Source organism: Arachis hypogaea, chromosome 6 (genome assembly GCF_003086295.3).
Source record: "Arachis hypogaea cultivar Tifrunner chromosome 6, arahy.Tifrunner.gnm2.J5K5, whole genome shotgun sequence".
In the NCBI taxonomy this organism is placed as follows: Eukaryota; Viridiplantae; Streptophyta; class Magnoliopsida; order Fabales; family Fabaceae; genus Arachis; species Arachis hypogaea.
Genome location: NC_092041.1, coordinates 94,308,746 through 94,329,125, shown reverse-complemented (window position 1 = coordinate 94,329,125; position 20,380 = coordinate 94,308,746). Strand labels below are relative to the sequence as shown.

At 37.2% G+C, this 20,380-nt stretch overlaps 1 non-coding gene across 1 annotated transcript; it reads left to right on the top strand.

Moving 5' to 3' along the window:
• Positions 1–7,227: 7,227 nt before the first annotated feature.
• On the top strand, positions 7,228–7,335 carry LOC112700277 (small nucleolar RNA R71). The gene has a single exon (XR_003153187.1). It is a non-coding gene; the product is annotated as a small nucleolar RNA R71 (small nucleolar RNA).
• The last annotated feature ends 13,045 nt before the right edge of the window (positions 7,336–20,380 follow it).

The window sequence follows — 20,380 nt, the reverse complement described above, 5'->3', positions numbered from 1 at the left end:
AGATGCAAAACAACAAAGAAAATCTGGGATAAGCTCCAAGTTACACATGAAGGTACCACACAAGTAAAAGAAACAAGGATTGACATGTTGAGTAAAAAGTATGAAATATTTTCTATGAATGAAGGAGAATCAATTGATGATATTGAGAGGTTCTCTATCATCATTAATAGCTTAGATGCTATGGGGAATACTCATTCCGAATAAGTGATGGTAAGCAAAGTCTTGAGAAGTATGACTAAGGAGTGGAAAACTAAGGCTACTATTATATCTGAAAGCAGTAACCTGAGTCAAATGACCTATAATGAGCTGAGAAGAAAGTTACTAGCTTATGAAATCACTCACATAAAAATGATACGAAAAATAAAGGAGTGACTCTTAAATCTTGTACTGAATCATTGGATGATAAATCCAATGACTATTTATCATATGACAAGTTTTTATTTTTTGCTAGAAAACCTAAAAGGATGATGAGACTAAAAGGAAGAAGGAGAGGAAGCAATTCAAAGGATCCAAAGAAGGACATCAACAAGGTCATTTGCTATAACTATAAAGAAGCTGGACATTACAAATATGACTGTCCCAAACTAAAGAAAGAAGGCAAGTCTCGGAAGGACAAGAAGAAGGGACTTATGGCTTCTTGGAAAGATCTAGAGAATGACGACAGTGAAGAGGATGAAGAGTCTGACAATAATTCACAAACATGCTTAATGGCTGACCACAGTCACAATAATGAGGTGATCTTTCTTGAATCCTCTAATAAAGAATTCCATCTTATGATTGATGATCTTACTGAGAAAATAAGAAATTTTCTAAATCAATGCCACAAACTTGAATATGAAATGACATCTTAAAGGTTGAAATACTTTTCTAAAAAAAATTAAGGGAAGCTGAAACCATTATTAATCTTGTTGAAGAAAACAAGCGGTGGTGCGCGAAATTGTGAACAATACTTTTCACAACTCTCATAATCCCCGGTCATGAACCCCAAGAACTTGGTAGCTCAGTACCATGGCATTACACAACTTCGCACAACTAACCAGCAAGTGCACTGGGTCGTCCAAGTAATAAACCTTACGCGAGTAAGGGTCGATCCCACGGAGATTGTTAGTATGAAGCAAGCTATGGTCATCTTGTAAATCGTAGTCAGGCAAACTCAAATGGATATGGTGATGAACGCATAAAAACATAAAAGATAAAGATAGAGATACTTATGTAATTCACTGGTAGGAACTTCAGATAAGCGCATGAAGATGCCTTCCCTTCCGTCTCTCTGCTTTCCTACTGTCTTCATCCAATCCTTCTTACTCCTTTCCATGGCAAGCTTATGTAGGGTTTCACCGTTGTCAATGGCTACCTCCCATCCTCTCAGTGAAAACGTCGCCTATGCTCTGTCACAGCATGGGTAATCATCTGTCGGTTCTCGGTCAGGCCGGAATAGAATCCATCGATTCTTTTGCGTCTGTCACTAACGCCCCGCCTGCTAGGAGTTTGAAGCACGTCACAGTCATTCAATCATTGAATCCTACTCAGAATACCACAGACAAGGTTAGACCTTCCGGATTCTCTTGAATGCTACCATCAGTTCTCGCCTATACCACGAAGACTCTAATCTCACGGAATGGCTGGCTCGTTTGTCAGACGAGCACTCGGTTGTCAGGCGATCAACCATGCATCGTGCAATCAGGAATCCAAGAGATATTCACTCAATCGAAGGTAGAACGGAGGTGGTTGTCAGTCACACGTTCATAAGTGAGAATGATGATGAGTGTCACGGATCATCACATTCATCAAGTTGAAGAACAAGTGATATCTTAGAACAAGAACAAGCGGAATTGAATGGAAGAACAATAGTAATTGCATTAATACTCGAGGTACAGCAGAGCTCCACACCTTAATCTATGGTGTGTAGAAACTCCACCGTTGAAAATACATAAGAACAAGGTCTAGGCATGGCCATGAGGCCAGCCTCCCAATGATCTAAAATAGCATAACAATGAAGATAGCTACCCCTTGATGTCTAAATACAATAGTAAAAGGTCCTACTTATAGAAATCTAGTAGCCTAAGGTTTACAGAAATGAGTAAATGACATAAAAATCCACTTCCGGGCCCACTTGGTGTGTGCTTGGGCTGAGCAATGAAGAATTTTCGTGCAGAGACCTCTCTTGGAGTTAAACGCCAGCTTTTATTCCAGTTTGGGCGTTTAACTCCCATTTTGGTGCCAGTTCCAGCGTTTAACGCTGGAATTTCTGAGGGTGACTTTGAACGCCGGTTTGGGCCATTAAATCTTGGGCAAAGTATGGACTATCATATATTGCTGGAAAGCCCAGGATGTCTACTTTCCAACGCCGTTGAGAGCGCGCCAATTGGGCTTCTGTAGCTCCAGAAAATCCACTTCGAGTGCAGGGAGGTCAGAATCCAACAGCATCTGCAGTCCTTTTCAGTCTCTGAATCAGATTTTTGCTCAGGTCCCTCAATTTCAGCCAGAAAATACCTGAAATCACAGAAAAACACACAAACTCATAGTAAAGTCCAGAAAAGTGAATTTTAACTAAAAACTAATAAAAATATACTAAAAACTAACTAGATCATACTAAAAACATACTAAAAACAATGCCAAAAAGCGTACAAATTATCCGCTCATCACAACACCAAACTTAAATTGTTGCTTGTCCTCAAGCAACTAAAAATCAAATAAGATAAAAAGAGAAGAATATGCAATGAATTCCAAAAACATCTATGAAGATCAGTATTAATTAGATGAGCGGGGCTTTTAGCTTTTTGCCTCTGAATAGTTTTGGCATCTCACTCTATCCTTTGAAATTCAGAATGATTGGCTTCTTTAGGAACTTAGAATCCAGATAGTGTTATTGATTCTCCTAGTAGAGTATGATGATTCTTGAACATAGCTATTTATTGAGTCTTGGCTGTGGCCCAAAGCACTCTGTCTTCCAGTATTACCACCGGATACATACATGCCACAGACACATAATTGGGTGAACCTTTTCAGATTGTGACTCAACTTTGCTAGAGTCCCCAACTAGAGGTGTCCAGGGTTCTTAAGCACACTCTTTTTGCCTTGGATCACAACTTTATTTCTTTCTTTTCTCTCTTTTCTTTTTTTTTCGATTTTTTTTTTTGAATAGCAATGCTTTTTCTTGCTTCAAGAATCATTGTAATGATTTTTCAGATCCTCAGTAACATGTCTCCTTTTTCATCATTCTTTCAAGAGCCAACATTCATGAACCACAAATTCAAGATATATATGCACTGTTTAAGCATACATTCAGAGCACAAAAATATTGCCACCACATCAAAGTAATTAAACTGTTATAAAATTCAAAATTCATGCAATTCTTTCCTTTTCAATTAAGCACGTTTATATTCAAGAAAGGTGATGGATTCATAGGACATTCATAACTTTAAGGCATAGACACTTAAGACACTAATGATCACAAGACACAAACATAGATAAACATAAGCACTAAAATTCGAAAAACAGAAGAATAAAGAACAAGGAAATCAAGGAACGGGTCCACCTTAGTGATGGCGGCTCTTTCTTCCTCTTGAAGATCCTATGGAGTGCTTGAGCTCCTCAATGTCTCTTCCTTGTCTTTGTTGCTCCTCCCTCATGATTCTTTGATCTTCTCTAATTTCATGGAGGATGATGGAGTGTTCTTGGTGCTCCACCCTTAGTTGTCCCATGTTGGAACTCAATTCTCCTAGGGAGGTGTTTAATTGCTCCCAATAGTTTTGTGGAGGAAAGTGCATCCCTTGAGGAATCTCATGGATCTCATGGTGAGTGGGGTCTCTTGTGTACTCCATCCTCTTCTTAGTGATGGGCTTGTCCTCATCAATGGGAGTGTCTCCCTCTATGTCAACTCCAACTGAATAACAGAGGTGACAAATGAGATGAGGAAAGGCTAACCTTGCCAAGGTAGAGGACTTGTCCGCCACCTTATAGAGTTCTTGGGCTATAACCTCATGAACTTCTATTTCTTCTCCAATCATGATGCTATGGATCATGATAGCCCGGTCTATGGTAACTTCAGACCGGTTGCTAGTGGGGATGATTGAGCGTTGGATGAACTCCAACCATCCTCTAGCCACAGGTTTGAGGTCATGCCTTCTCAATTGAACCGGCTTCCCTCTTGAATCTCTCTTCCATTGGGTGCCCTCTTCACATATGATTGTGAGGACTTGGTCCAACCTTTGATCAAAGTTGACCCTTCTAGTGTAAGGATGTTCATCTCCTTGCATCATAGGCAAATTGAATGCCAACCTTACACTTTCCGGACTAAAATCCAAGTATTTCCCCCGAACCATAGTAAGATAATTCTTTGGATTCGGGTTCACACTTTGGTCATGGTTCTTGGTGATCCATGCATTGGCATAGAACTCTTGAACCATCAAGATTCCGACTTGTTGAATGGGGTTGGTAAGAACTTCCCAACCTCTTCTTCGGATCTCATGTCGGATCTCCGGATATTCACCCTTTTTGAGTGAAAAAGGGACCTCGGGGATCTCCTTCTTCAAGGCCACAATTTCATAGAAGTGGTCTTGATGCACCCTTGAGATGAATCTTTCTATCTCCCATGACTCGGAGGTGGAAGCTTTTGCCTTCCCTTTCCTCTTTCTAGATGTTTCTCCGGCCTTGGATGCCATAAATGGTTATGGAAAAACAAAAAGCAATGCTTTTACCACACCAAACTTAAAATGTTTGCTCGTCCTCGAGCAAAAGAAGAAAGAAGAGAGTAGAAGAAGAAGAAATGAGGAAGAAGGGAATGGCTTTGTGTTCGGCCAAAGGGGAGAGAAATGGTGTTTAGGATGTGTGAAAATGAAGGAATGAAGGAGGGTTTATATAGAAGAGGGGGATGGGAGGGTTCGGCCATTTGAGGGTAGGTTTGGGTGGGAAGGTGGTTTGAATTTGAATGGTGAGGTAGGTGGGGTTTTATGAAGGATGGATGTGAGTGGTGAAGAGAAAGATGGGATTTGATAGGTGAAGGGTTTTTGGGGAAGAGGTGTTGAGGTGATTGGTGAATGGGTGAAGAAGAGAGAGAGTGGTAGGGTAGGTGGGGATCCTGTGGGGTCCACAGATCCTGAGGTGTCAAGGAAAAGTCATCCCTGCACCAAATGGCAAGCAAAATCTCGTTTTGTGCCAATTCTGGCGTTAAACGCCGGGCTGGTGCCCATTTCTGGCGTTTAACGCCAGCTTCTTGCCCATTTCTGGCGTTTAACGCCAGTCTGGTGCCCCTTTCTGGCGTTAAACGCCCAGAATGGTGCCAGACTGGGCGTTAAACGCCCAACAGCTAACCTCACTGGCGTTTAAACGCCAGTGGGTGCGTCCTCCAGGGTGTGCTGTTTTTCTTCCTGTTTTTCATTCTGTTTTTGCTTTTTTCATTAATTTTGTGACTTCTCATGATCATCAACCTACAAAAAAGATAAAATAACAAAAGAAAATAGTTAATTATAAAACATTGGGTTGCCTCCCAACAAGCGCTTCTTTAATGTCATTAGCTTGACAGAGGGCTCTCATGGAGCCTCAGAAATGCTTAGAGCTATGTTGGGACCTCCCAACACCAAACTTAGAGTTTGAATGTGGGGGTTCAACACCAAACTTAGAGTTTGGTTGTGGCCTCCCAACACCAAACTTAGAGTTTGACTGTGGGGGCTCTGTTTGGCTCTGTCTTGAGAGAAGCTCTCCATGCTTCCTCTCCATGATGATAGAGGGATATCCTTGAGCCTTAAACACCAAGGATTCTTCATTCACTTGAATAATCAACTCTCCTCTATCAACATCAATCACAGCCCTTGCTGTGGCTAGGAAGGGTCTGCCAAGGATGATAGACTCATCCATGAACTTCCTAGTCTCTAGGACTATGAAATCAGTAGGGATGTAATGGTCTTCAACTTTAACCAGAACATCCTCTACAAGTCCATGGGCTTGTTTTCTTGAGTTGTCTGCCATCTCTAGTGAGATTTTTGCAGCTTGCACCTCAGAGATCCCTAACTTCTCCATTACAGAGAGAGGCATGAGGTTTACACTTGACCCTAAGTCACACAAGGCCTTCCTGAAGGTCATGGTGCCTATGGTACAAGGTATTGAAAACTTCCCAGGATCCTGTCTCTTTTGAGGCAGTTTCTGCCTAGATAAGTTATCCAGTTCTTTGGTGAGCAAAGGGGATTCATCCTCCCAAGTCTCATTTCCAAATAACTTGTCATTCAGCTTCATGATTGCTCCAAGGTATTTAGCAACTTGCTCTTCAGTGACATACTCATCCTCTTCAGAGGAAGAATACTCATCAGAGCTCATGAATGGCAGAAGTAAGTCCAATGGAATCTCTATGGTCTCAGTTTGAGCCTCAGATTCCCATGGTTCCTCATTGGGGAACTCATTGGAGGCCAGTGGACGCCCAGTGAGGCCTTTCTCAGTGGCGTTCACTGCCTCTCCTTCTTAAAATTCGGCCATGTTGATGGCCTTGCACTCTCCTTTTGGGTTTTCTTCTGTATTGCTTGGAAGAGTACTAGGAGGGAGTTCAGTAATTTTCTTGCTCAGCTGACCCACTTGTCCTTCCAAATTTCTAATGGAGGACCTCGTTTCAGTCATGAAACTTTGAGTGGTTTTGATTAGATCAGAGACCATGGTTGCTAAGTCAGAGGTATTCTGCTTAGAACTCTCTGTCTGTTGCTGAGAAGATGATGGAAAAGGCTTGCTATTGCTAAACCTGTTTCTTCCACCATTGTTGTTGTTGAAACCTTGTTGGGGTCTCTGTTGATCCTTCCATGAAAAATTTGGATGATTTCTCCATGAAGGATTATAGGTGTTTCCATAGGGTTCTCCCATGTAATTCACCTCTTCCATTGAAGGGTTCTCAGGATCATAAGCTTCTTCCTCAGATGAAGCCTCCTTAGTACTGCTTGGTGCATTTTGCATTCCAGACAGACTTTGAGAAATCATATTGACTTGTTGAGTCAATATTTTGTTCTGAGCCAATATGGCATTCAGAGTGTCAATCTCAAGAACTCCTTTCTTCTGACTAATCCCATTGTTCACAGGATTTCTTTCAGAAGTGTACATGAATTGGTTATTTGCAACCATTTCAATTAGCTCTTGAGCTTCTGTAGGCGTCTTCTTCAAGTGAAGAGATCCTTCAGCAGAGCTATCCAAAGACATCTTGGATAGTTCAGAGAGACTATCATAGAAAATACCTATGATGCTCCATTCAGAAAGCATATCAGAGGGACACTTTCTGATTAATTGTTTGTATCTTTCCCAAGCTTCATAGAGGGATTCTCCTTCCTTCTGTCTGAAGGTTTGGACTTCCACTCTAAGCTTACTCAATTTTTGAGGTGGAAAGAACTTTGCCAAGAAGGCATTGACTAGCTTTTCCCAAGAGTCCAGGCTTTCTTTAGGTTGAGAATCCAACCATGTTCTAGCCCTGTCTCTTACAGCAAAAGGGAATAGCATAAGTCTGTAGACCTCAGGGTCAACCCCATTAGTCTTGACAGTGTCACAGATTTGCAAGAACTCAGCCAAAAACTGACGAGGATCTTCCAGTGGAAGTCCATGGAACTTGCAATTCTGTTGCATTAGAGAAACTAATTGAGGCTTAAGCTCAAAGTTGTTTGCTCCAATGGCAGGGATAGTGATGCTTCTCCCATAGAAATCGGGAGTAGGTGCAGTAAAGTCACCCAGCACCTTCCTTGCATTGTTGGCATTGTTGTTTTCGGCTGCCATGTGTTCTTCTTCTTTGAAGAATTCGGTCAGGTCCTCTAAAGAGAGTTGTGCTTTGGCTTCTCTTAGCTTTCTCTTCAAGGTCCTTTCAGGTTCAGGATCAGCCTCAACAAGAATGCCTTTGTCTTTGCTCCTGCTCATATAAGAGAGAAGAGAACAAGAAATGTGGAATCCTCTATGTCACAGTATAGAGATTCCTTGAAGTGTCAGAGGAAAAGGAGATTAGAAGACAGAAGTAGAAAATTCGAACTTATCAAAGAAGATGGAGTTCGAATTTTGCATTAAGGAATAGTATTAGTCCATAAATAGAAGGATGTGAGAAGAAGGGGAGTGATTTTCGAAAATCAAGTAAAAGAATTTGAAAACATTTTTGAAAAACATTACTTAATTTTCGAAAATGAAAGTATGAAAGAGATGAAGTGATTTTTGAAAAAGATTTTGAAATTAGAAATCAAAGAGATTTGATTGAAAACCATTTTGAAAAAAAAAGATGTGGTTAAGAAGATATGATTGGTTTTTTTAAAAAAAATTTGATTGAGAAGATATGATTTGAAAAACATTTTAAAAAGATTTGATTTTGAAAATTAAAAACTTGACTAACAAGAAAAGATACGATTCAAACACTAAACCTTTCTCAACAGAAAAGGCAACATACTTGAAATGTTAAATCAAATCATTAATTGATAGTAAGTATTTTTGAAAATAGAAAGAAATTGATTTTGAAAGAGATTTGATTGAAAAGATATGATTTGAAAAAGATTTGATTTTGAAAAACTTTGAAAACTGAAAAAAAATTTGCATTGAAAACAGAATCTTCCCCCTTGTGCCATCCTGGCGTTAAACGCCCAGAATGGTGCACATTCTGGCGTTTAACGCCCAAAACTATACCTTTTTGGGCGTTAAACGCCCAACCAGGTACCCTGGCTGGCGTTTAAACGCCAGTCTGTCCTTCTTCACTGGGCGTTTTGAACGCCCAGCTTTTTCTGTATAATTCCTCTGCTGTATGTTCTGAATCTTCAATTCTCTGTATTATTGACTTGAGAAGACACAAATTAAAAATATTTTTGGATTTTTAATAATAAGAACAAATCAAAATGCAACAAGAATCAAATAACAATGTATGCAAGACACCAAACTTAGCAGTTTGTATACTACTGACACTAACAAAATGAAAATGCATATGAGACACACAAAACACTCAAGTCAATTGAATTCAAAGATCAGAGCACGAAAATTATCAAGAATTACTTGAAAATCCTTAAGACACATGAATGAATGCATGCAATTGACACCAAACTTAAGATGAGACACTAGACTCAAACAAGAAATTTTTGGATTTTATGATTTTTTTGATTTTTTTGTGTTTTTCGAAAATTAAGTGGAAAAAGATATCAAAATTCTTAATGAGAATTCCAGGAATCAGTGCAATGCTAGTCTAAGACTCCGGTCCAGGAATTAGACATGGCTTCACAGCCAGCCAAGCTTTCAAGGAAAGCTTCGGTCCAAAACACTAGACATGGCCAATGGCCAGCCAAGCCTTAGCAGATCACTGCTCCAAAAGCAAGATTTGATAAAAATCAACAAGCTCTTGTGATGATAAGTTGAAACCTCGGTCCAATGAGATTAGACATGGCTTCTCAGCCAGCCAGACTTCAACAAATCATCATGAAACTCTAGAATTCATCTTCAAGAATTTCGAAAAAAAAAAAACAATACCTAATCTAAGCAACAAGATGAACCGTCAGTTGTCCAAACTGAACAATCCCCGGCACTGATGTTACCAAAAGCTTGCTCAAAACTTGAACAATCCCCGACAATGGCGCCAAAAACTTGGTGCGCGAAATTGTGAACAATACTTTTCACAACTCTCATAATCCCTGGTCATGAACCCCAAGAACTTGGTAGCTCAGTACCATGGCATTACACAACTTCGCACAACTAACCAGCAAGTGCACTGGGTCGTCCAAGTAATAAACCTTACGCGAGTAAGGGTCGATCCCACGGAGATTGTTAGTATGAAGCAAGCTATGGTCATCTTGTAAATCGTAGTCAGGCAAACTCAAATGGATATGGTGATGAACGCATAAAAACATAAAAGATAAAGATAGAGATAGATGGTTGTCAGTCACACGTTCATAGGTGAGAATGATGATGAGTGTCACGGATCATCACATTCATCAAGTTGAAGAACAAGTGATATCTTAGAACAAGAACAAGCGGAATTGAATGGAAGAACAATAGTAATTGCATTAATACTCGAGGTACAGCAGAGCTCCACACCTTAATCTATAGTGTGTAGAAACTCCACCGTTGAAAATACATAAGAACAAGGTCTAGGCATGGCCATGAGGCCAGCCTCCCAATGATCTAAGATAGCATAACAATGAAGATAGCTACCCCTCGATGTCTAAATACAATAGTAAAAGGTCCTACTTATAGAAATCTAGTAGCCTAAGGTTTACAGAAATGAGTAAATGACATAAAAATCCACTTCCGGGCCCACTTGGTGTGTGCTTGGGCTGAGCAATGAAGAATTTTCGTGCAGAGACCTCTCTTGGAGTTAAACGCCAGCTTTTATTCCAGTTTGGGCGTTTAACTCCCATTTTGGTGCCAGTTCCAGCGTTTAACGCTGGAATTTCTGAGGGTGACTTTGAACGCCGGTTTTGGCCATCAAATCTTGGGCAAAGTATGGACTATCATATATTTCTGGAAAGCCCAGGATGTCTACTTTCCAACGCCGTTGAGAGCGCGCCAATTGGGCTTCTGTAGCTCCAGAAAATTCACTTCGAGTGCAGGGAGGTCAGAATCCAACAGCATCTGCAGTCCTTTTCAGTCTCTGAATCAGATTTTTGCTCAGGTCCCTCAATTTCAGCCAGAAAATACCTGAAATCACAGAAAAACACACAAACTCATAGTAAAGTCCAGAAAAGTGAATTTTAACTAAAAACTAATAAAAATATACTAAAAACTAACTAGATCATACTAAAAACATACTAAAAACAATGCCAAAAAGCGTACAAATTATCCGCTCATCAAGCGGCTTAAATCTGAAATTAAAAGTCTTGATGGAAAGCATTTTGTTGTTGCCTACTTGAATTGCATTGAAGAAAATGAAAGATTTCATAATGTGATTAAGGGATTAACTCAAGACTTAGCTAAATTTGTCCAAAGTTTTGAAAACTTGGATAAATTATTAGCTAGTCAAAGGCCTTTGTTTGTGAAGGCTGGGTTGGGCTATAAAGAAAAACCTGAATCTGTCTTTGAAAAATCATGTGTTGAAAATGAAGCCTCAACGTCAAAAAACATACGCTTTCAGAACCCTAATCACATTGAAAAATCTGCAAGCAAAAATTTCTGTCATACATGCAATAGAGTTGGTCATTTACTGATTCAATGTTTCATTTTTGAAAGAAAAATTGGTGATAAAGTTTACAAAGTGATTGGTAAATATAATGCTCTTAGGAAACCGAGAAGGTTTAACATTAAAGGATCCAAAATGATTTGGATACCTAAGGTCACTTAAAGTATTGTACAGTTTTGCCTAACATCCAAGAAGAAGAATGACATGTAGTACTTGGATAGTGGATGCTCTAGGCGTATGACTAGAAAGTCCACATTCTTCATCAAGCTCGACAAATACGATGGAGGCTTTGTGACTTTCGGTGATAATAGAAAAGGAAAGATTGTGGTCGTAGATAAGGTTGGTAAGATTTTCTCCACCTTCATTAATGTTGTACTCTTAGTTGATGGATTGAAACATAATCTTCTAAGCATTAGCCAACTATGTGATTTAAGTTATTTGGTCATTTTTAAAAGGTTGGAATGCTTAGTTGTGTGTGAAAATTCTCATGAAATTATGTTTGTAGCTAAAAGATGCAATAATGTGTATGGACTCACTTTGAAGGAACTAAAAGAACAAAATATAGTTTATTTTACTTCCATTGAATCTGAAAAATGGTTGTGGAATAAGAAATTAGGACATGCTAGAAATTAGGACATGATAGCATGTTTCAAATTTCTAAGCTTGTAAAAAAGAATTTGGTTAGAGGTCTTCCAAACATAAAATTTGAGAAAGACGTCACTTGTGATGCTTGTCAATTAGGTAAATAAATTAATAGTTCTTTTAAACTCAAGGATGATATCTCTACCAAGAGACCATTAAAAATGCTACATATTGATCTTTTTGGTCCTACTATGACTCAAAGCATAGGAGACAAACATTATGGTTTGGTAGTGGTTGATGATTTTACAAGATCTAGATGGATTCTTTTCTTAGCTCATAAGAATGATGCCTTTCTTTCTTTTTCAAATCTATGCAAAAAGATTCAAAATGAAAAAAGATTTGAAAATAGTTTTTATAAGAAGTGATCATGGAAAGGAGTTTGAAAAGTAAGACTTTGAATTATTATGTGATGAATTTGGAATTACTCATAATTTTTCATGTCCTAGAATACCTTAACAAAATGGGGTTGTTAAAAGGAGAAATAGAAGCCTTCAAGAATGGATAGGACAATGCTTTGTGAAAATGATATTCCAAAATTTTTATGGGCTGAAGCAGTAAACACTGCTTGTTATATTTTAAACCGAACCATTATTCAAAAGTCTTAAAGAAAATACCACATGAGCATTGGAAAGGAATACCACCCAACCTTAAGTATTTTCATATTTTTGGATGCAAATGCTTTGTTTTAAATACTAAAGACATCTCGAAAAGTTTGATCCAAAATTTTATGAAGGGATTTTTATTGGTTATTCAACCACTAGTAAAGCATATAGGGTTACCTCAAGGAACATAGAATCATAGAAGAGTCCATACATATTACATTTTGGTATTCTAACTTCATTTCAAGTGTTATTGAGGAGAATGATGCATGAATTGAAAATGAATTAAGCTCTGAAAAGAACCAAAGTGAAGACAAATCAGAAACCACTTTGGAAAATGTTATTCCTGATTCTGCAGAACAAAATGCAAGAGACAATTCTATTTTGTCTCCGACTGAAGCAGCAACTTTGAAAATCTCAACAATGCAGAACTCAATCATACCCAACCTGAGACCACTTCACCAAAATCCAAGGAATGGAAGTTCTTGAAGAACTATCCACATAAGTTCATTATTAGAGATCTATCTCATGGATTTACCACAAGATCCTCAAGTAGAAAAAGGGATAAACTCAACAATCTTTCTCTCATATCTAAAATAGAACCCTAAACTGTGAAGGAAGCACTTGATGATCCTTCTTGGATCAAGGAAATGGAGGAAGAATTAGTCCAATTTGAAAAGAATGAGGTTTGGACTTTGGTGCCTATTCCGAATAGTAAGAAGGTAACAGGTACTAAATAGATTTTTAGAAATAAATTGGGTGAGGATGATAGTGTTGTTAGAAACAAAGCTAGATTAGTAGCTCAAGGGTATGACTAAGAGGAGGGCATTGACTTTGATGAGTCATTTCCTTCAGTTGCTAGAATGGAAGCAATAAGGTTATTGCTTGTGTATGCAGCTGACAAAGATTTTAAACTTTTTCAAATGGATGTTAAATGTGCCTTTTTGAATAGATTTATTGATAGAGAAGTATACATAGCTCAACTCTCTGATTTTGAAAATAAAAATTTCCTAAACCATGTTTTTAAACTCTCTAAAGCGCTTTATGGTTTGAGACAAGCTCCAAGATTTTGGTATGAAAGACTTAGCTATTTCTTGTAGAAAATGGCTTTCAAAAGGGTACTACGGATACAACTCTTTTCATTAAAGAATCTAATGATCATTTTATACTTGTTTAAAATTGTGTTTGGATCGGCTAATGAAGCCTTATGTGATGAATTTGGAAATTAATGATTAGTGAGTTTGATATGAGTATGATGGAAGAACTCACATTCTTTCTAGGACTCCAAATCAAAAAAATTCCTAGTGGAATTTTTGTGCACCAAAGTAAATATGCCAAGTAGTTATTAAAGAAATTTGGTTTAGAAAACTCCAAACCAATGAGTACACCTATGCATCCAAATTCTAAACTTGAAAAAGGATAAAATGGGGAAAGATGTGGATGAAACAAGCTATAGATAAATGATAGAATCTCTCATGTATCTATCTTCCTCTAGACCGGATATTGTTCATAGTGTTGGCGTGTGTTCTAGATTTCAATCTCATCCAAAAAAATCACATCTTTCTGCTGTAAAAAAGGATCATTAGATTCATTAATGGCACTGTTGATTTTGGTCTTTGGTATCCTAAATCTGATGAGTTTTGTGTAGTCGGTTATTGTGATGCAGATTTTGCTAGAGACCGTGTTGATAGAAGAAGCACTTCAAGGATTTGTTGCTTTCTTGGACAGTCCTTGAATGTGTGCTCAAACAAGAAGCAAGCTACTGTTGTATTATCCACTGCTGAGGCTGAATAATAGCCGCTTCTTCTTGTTGTTCTCAATTGATTTGGCTTAAAACACAACTTGCATATTACAAATTGCAAGTCAATAGTATCCCTTTATTTTGTGATAACTTGAGTGCAATTAAAATTTCTAAAACCCCTATTTTACACTCAAGAACTAGCACATTGAAGTGAGATTTCACTTTATTAGAGAATATATGTAAAAAGGTACAATTAAAATACAATTTGTGAAATCTGAAGATCAATTGGCTAATATCTTTACAAAACCTCTATGTAACGATAGATTTTGTAAATTGAGAACTACATTAGGGATTGTTGATGCTGAGTTTTTGAACTAAATGTGATAAAATTATTTTCTGGTTATTTTTGTCTCTCAGGTCGACAGGAGATAAAACTAGACAGATTATGACTCCCTCTAGGTTCTATGAAGTTCAGACTGAGTGTTGGTTAAATTGATTAATCTGGGACAAGACTAAATCCTTGGTGGTCCATTGTGTTTCTTTAAAGCCACCATTGAGCCCAAGAGAAAGAAATTCTATTTTATGAAGTGGGCCTTACTTGTTTGTTTTGATCATTCACATCAAAAGAGTATTTGCTTTTAGGTTTTTCATTCAAGTCAAATCATATTCATTTTTTTCAAAAGCTTTATTTGACTTGTCATTTCAAAATTTCTTGCATTGATTTTAAATTCAAAATTCTTTGAATCACATTTTTATTTATTTCCTTTTATGTTCTCAAAGGATTTCTAAAAGCAGTTATTATGTGATAACTTCTCATGTTCTCTACTACTTCCACTTTCTCTTCCATCAAACCTCTTTAAGATGAGAAAGAAGGTTGCTACCTACAGAGGCACCAGTACCATTCGTCCTCCACGAAACCCTCCACAAAAACAATAAGCCCACAATCACATTCACATACGTTCACACTCTTCCTCTCATTCCTCCCAACTACCCGAACCTATGGCATGGACAAAAACCACCACTCAAAGACCCTCTTCGACTCCTCAAGAGGAAGGCACTTCTAGGGCAAATGTGGCAAAAGGAAAAAGACCCATGACTGATGAAGAATCACCAACTTCTCTTCTTCCTCGTTCATCCTCTTGTCCTTAAGGACGTTTAGCTCCTTCAAGTCGCCCCTCGAAAGGTAACAAAAGGCCTTTTCTTAACTTAGTGAAGGAATTTACTAACCCTGATCTAGTAGCCTTTAAATCTTATTTTAGTAATCACCCTCACTCTCATTATGATTTTCTCCATTTTTTCTCAAGTATGAACTTTGAATTTCGTAGAGAAATTATTCCTAGAAGACCTCTATGTTCATCTTATGTTGCTAACCTAAAAACTTTGGCTACAAAAGGAATCGATTTTGTTAAAAATTTTATTTACTTGGACTGGGAAAAACTCTTTGAGATTAGAAAGCCTGTTTATCCTGATTTGGTCAGAGAGTTTTATACAAACATGTACTATAGTGAGGAATCTGTTCATTCATATGTTAAAGGCTATTAAATTTATTTGAACAAAGAAACCATTGGTGAAGGCCTTGATTATTATTATGCTGGCGTTAATGCCAACATTTCTGGAAAATGGGATAATAATATGGGTATCTCACACAAAGATGTATTGGCTAATATATGTGAAAACATATCCCTCATAGATGGAATCACCCCTAAACATACAACCTTAGGTCTAGCCAAAGTTCAGCTTCACCACCTCATCACTCACATACTCATTTCCCAAAGTGGTTTATTCCAAAGAGCATCTCTGTGATACCTTAGTCCTCTATGCAATACTGAACAATACTATATCAAAGGTGATAAAAATATTTCTCTTCCATAAGGAATGTTTTTAACTTGTATCTTTGAGTATTTTTGATATTGATCTTAGCAATAAAACCCTAGAAGACAGAATTTCATATCTCAGGGTTGGTGGTGCAGTAAAACAATCAAAGAAAAAAAGCACAAAGGTAGCCAAGGACACGATTTTGAAAGAAGAAGAGAAGGAAAGTATTCCTCCTCCATCTATTGCAGGGACATCTTCTTCTCAGAAGTACTTAATGTATGGCATTATTAAGGACGTCTTACAAGAGTTTATAAATCTCACTAAACAGATGATTAATTCGAGCCAACAAGGTAGGAAACTAGCAATTCAAAATAAGAACTCCTTTAGAAAGTCTCAAAGTCAAGTTGAAATATTGCTCAAATACATAGACTCTTTAGATGACAAACAAGTAATGCCTGAGCAAGAAGAAGATCCTCTTAAAACCGAAGATGAGGGATCTGATGCCTAGTCCTATTTCATGCTGTTGTTTTCTCAAAATTTGTTTCTGATGATATAATTTTTGTTTTTTGAATTTATTATTTGAATACTGTTTACTATTAGATGATTGTAATAGTCATAGGAACCTAGCTTTGACACTACACTATTACCTATTTTGCATATTGAACTATTTTTTGTGCAGATTTACCCTCCCTGATAACAAAAAAGCGAGTAAGTGTTGTGAAAATGAATTGAAATAGTTATGTTGAAACTGTTACTAGCTGCAATTTTCTTTATTTTAAATCATGATTTTTCATATAGCTCTGATTATACATATTACTCTAATTGTAAATATGGATTATATTTGCATAATGATACTTTTTTTGGTATCTGATTTTTTACTAAGAAATGATTTGGTTTAGCTCTTATTAATATTGGTTTTAAGGCTACTTTGATGATGATTTTTGGATGGAGAAATAGCCTTGTATATAGTGGCTAGTGATCAAACAGGTTCATTGAAATATTAATTTATTTGTAAAATTCTTGAATGTTTGGAATTGTTTCTAAGTAAAATTCAGGGGAGCCTTGTGATCAAAAGAAAGGGAGAGATTCAAATCAAAAGAAAACATCAAAGAGAAGTTCCTAAAACTTCTCTCATTTTTTTTAATTCATTTCATAATGTTTGTCATCAAGGGGGAGATTGTTGAGTTTGAAGAAATAACAACATTTTAAGATGATGACTAAATATTATTATTAGGTTAAAAACCAATTATGTTTGTCGTTAGTGTATTTAGGTAGCGTTTGATAGAGAGATAGAGATTGAAAAACTGAGACTGAGAGACAGAGACTCAGAGACAAAGACTGAAATAAATCTCAGTATTCTGTTTGGTGTAAAGTAGGAGACAGAAATTGAAACAAGAATGAATCTCTAATTTAATTTGTACAAAAGATAAAATTAGAATTAATTAATTGAAATGAGGGTATTTTAAGTGTAAAATATTATTAAAGTTTCGGTCTTCGTCTCTAAAAATTTCAGTCCCCTGTGTCTCCACTTTTTGGAGGTACTGAAATATTGAAATTTTGGAGACAGAGATAGAAATTTAGTACCAGTCTCTGAGCCAACAAACATAATACTGAATCTCAGTCTCTCAATATCTGTTCTAGTACTTCAAAATAAACACTACCTTAGTGTGCAGAAAATTAATTTAATTAAAACTGGCTCAAGAAGAAAGAAAACAAGCCCAAATGGCATCTGGCCCACGCATACAATCATGTCCCAAGATTTATTTGCTACCATTACAAATCTTTCCCATAAAAAACAAAAAGCAAGCATCGAGCCAAAAAGGAAAGAAAGAATCTAACTTAAGAACAAACCTAAGCCCAAATGGTGGTCCACATCCAAATCCATTCATTCAACCTAGTTGCTAACTAAGCAATTCAATCCCATTTCATCTGAACCAAACACCACACCACTGAAACCAAATTCTCTCTTCTCTCTCTTCTTTCTCTGATCTACGAACACCCACGTGATTTCTCAGAAGAAAAGAAAGAAAAAGGGAAGCTCTCAGCTAGGCCAAAATCGAAAAACAAAAAGCAAATTTCCAAAGACAAACAAAAAAGAGAAAATCAAAGAGGCTCAGGCAAAAAAATAAACATCACTTCTGAAGCAACATCAAATAGAAGTTTCCAGATTTGTGCTTCATTGAAGTTAGATAAAGAAATACTCTCTTTGTAAGCACAGAAGAAGAAAGTTAAAAATATTGAAGATCATGGAGCTTTGTTATGAATAAACATTCAAGAATTTGACTTAGAGGCAAAGCAAGAATGAAGGGTTCAAATTCAACAAGTAAGATGAAAAAGGTTGAAAGAGAAGATAGAAGGTATAGTTGCATGTATGATTAAGTCACTACTTCTATGCTATCTCTCCTCTATCAAGCCGCTGCTGCTTCTGATTTTTGGAGAAGAATACAAACAAGTGCTCAAGCAAGTTTCAAGCCTTGGAAGCTTCATTCCTCTATTAAAGGGGTGAACAGCCAAGGATTCGGGCAAAGGGAGAAAGCACAAAATTTGGGTTCCCATAACTCACTGAGCTATCCATTCTTCTCCTTCATGGTTCTCATTGAACATCTTATTTTCTCAGTCTAGTCTTTCTTTATTTTCAACGGTAAAAGGTATAACAGTGAGGTTTGTAAGAAAAAATCATTGAGTGAAAAAGGCAAAAGAGTTAGACTTAGAGAAAAGCCAATGTTTATTCCAAAAATTCTTTGTAAGTTTTTTTATTTTATTGCCATGATCTTGAGGAGATTCTCTTACAAGTTGGGTGAGTATTTTGCTGTCGAAAGCTAGGGTGAGTTCCTAGACAAATCTAGTTTGGGTTAGAAACTAGTTTTGTCCCAGATAAGATTGGTTAGAATCCTATGGAGAATTGGTGAATGTAATCTTGTTGAAAGATAGTTAAATTCCGTCATTATTATGATGGAGACTGGATGTAGGCTACATTGCACTGAGTATCCGAACCAGGATATATTGCCGTGTTACTTTTTGCTGCTACCGCATCAAGAGACAAAATCAAAGTGTCTCTTGTTTCTTACTCAAAATATCTTAATAGAATCTCAGTTTGAAAGCAAAAATCAAAAGAGGCTAAGATTCAACTTCCTTTTTCTTAGCTACTGATATCCATCAGAGATGATAAGTGTGGAGATGAGGATGATGGTGGAGCTAGAGGTGGTGGTGGATCTGGAGGAAGTGGAGATGATAGTAGTGGTGGTGGAGGTGGTGTTGGGTTTGGAGATGATGTCGGTGGAGGTGCTGATGGAGGTGGAGATGGTGGATGTATAGATAGAGGTGGAGGTGGAGATGGGAGAGGTGGAGGTAGTGGGGTTGAGGGTGGTATTTAGGGTGGTGCTTTAGGGTTAGGGAATGGTGGAGGGTTTGTAGCTAGGGATGTTAATGGGGCTGGGCGGGGGCGGGGGATGCCCCCTTCTCCCCATCTCCGCCCTCAGATTTTGTCTCCGTCCCCGCCCCGATTCCCGCCATGGGGGGATAATTGCCCCCATCCCCATTCCCTGCGTTCCCCGTGTTCCCTGCGGCTCCCCATTCCCCATCTGTTTATGATGAACATTTATATGAAAATTACTATAAAAAATTTAAAAAATATAAAAAAACCACAAAACATTATTACAACACACAAACATACATATCTTATCCAAGATTACAACTTATAAGTCAAGAAATATAAAATAACAAATCATAGTCTATAAAACAAAATTTTAAAATACAACTTCCATTTTTAAAAAAAAGTCATAAAATAAAGTCTTCAACTTCCAACAAACAACTCCATGTTCTCTATTAAACTACAACATAAACATGAATATGTTAACATACATAATAAACAAGAATACCATATATTTAATAAGAATTTGACATAATAAAAAAATAATTACCTAAACTCCTAAATCTCCATATCCATAACATAGTCCCAAGGAATTGGAATTTTTGACCCTGATTTACCTATATTATATCAACCAATAATTTATGAGAGTTAAATTTAACATGAAATTAAACTTTAATACGAAATAAAATTTGAGTTATTAATACTTTTACCTGAAGAGTGTATCCAATGCTGAGTGTAAATTAACGCCTCAACAAGTTCACAATCCAATTTATTGCAATGTGGATGTATAACTCGACCACTGGTGCTAAAAGCAGACTCTGAGGCAACAGTAGAAATGGAAATGGCTAAAAAATCTCTTGCAATATTTTGTAAAGTTGGATATTTCACTCCAATATTTTTTCAGTAGCCCAAAATGTCAAATTTTTCCAAATTTGTTTTATCTACCATAACACTCTCTTCCAAATAAAAATCCAACTCAGTTTTCACAGCACAGTCTTTAGATGAATCTTTCACAAATTGCAAGTAGATAGAGTTAAATTTTCTCTTTGAATATCCTTCATCATGTCCAACATTCAAAGGAAAAGTTGAACTATCATCATTTGTTGCTTTTCTTTTAA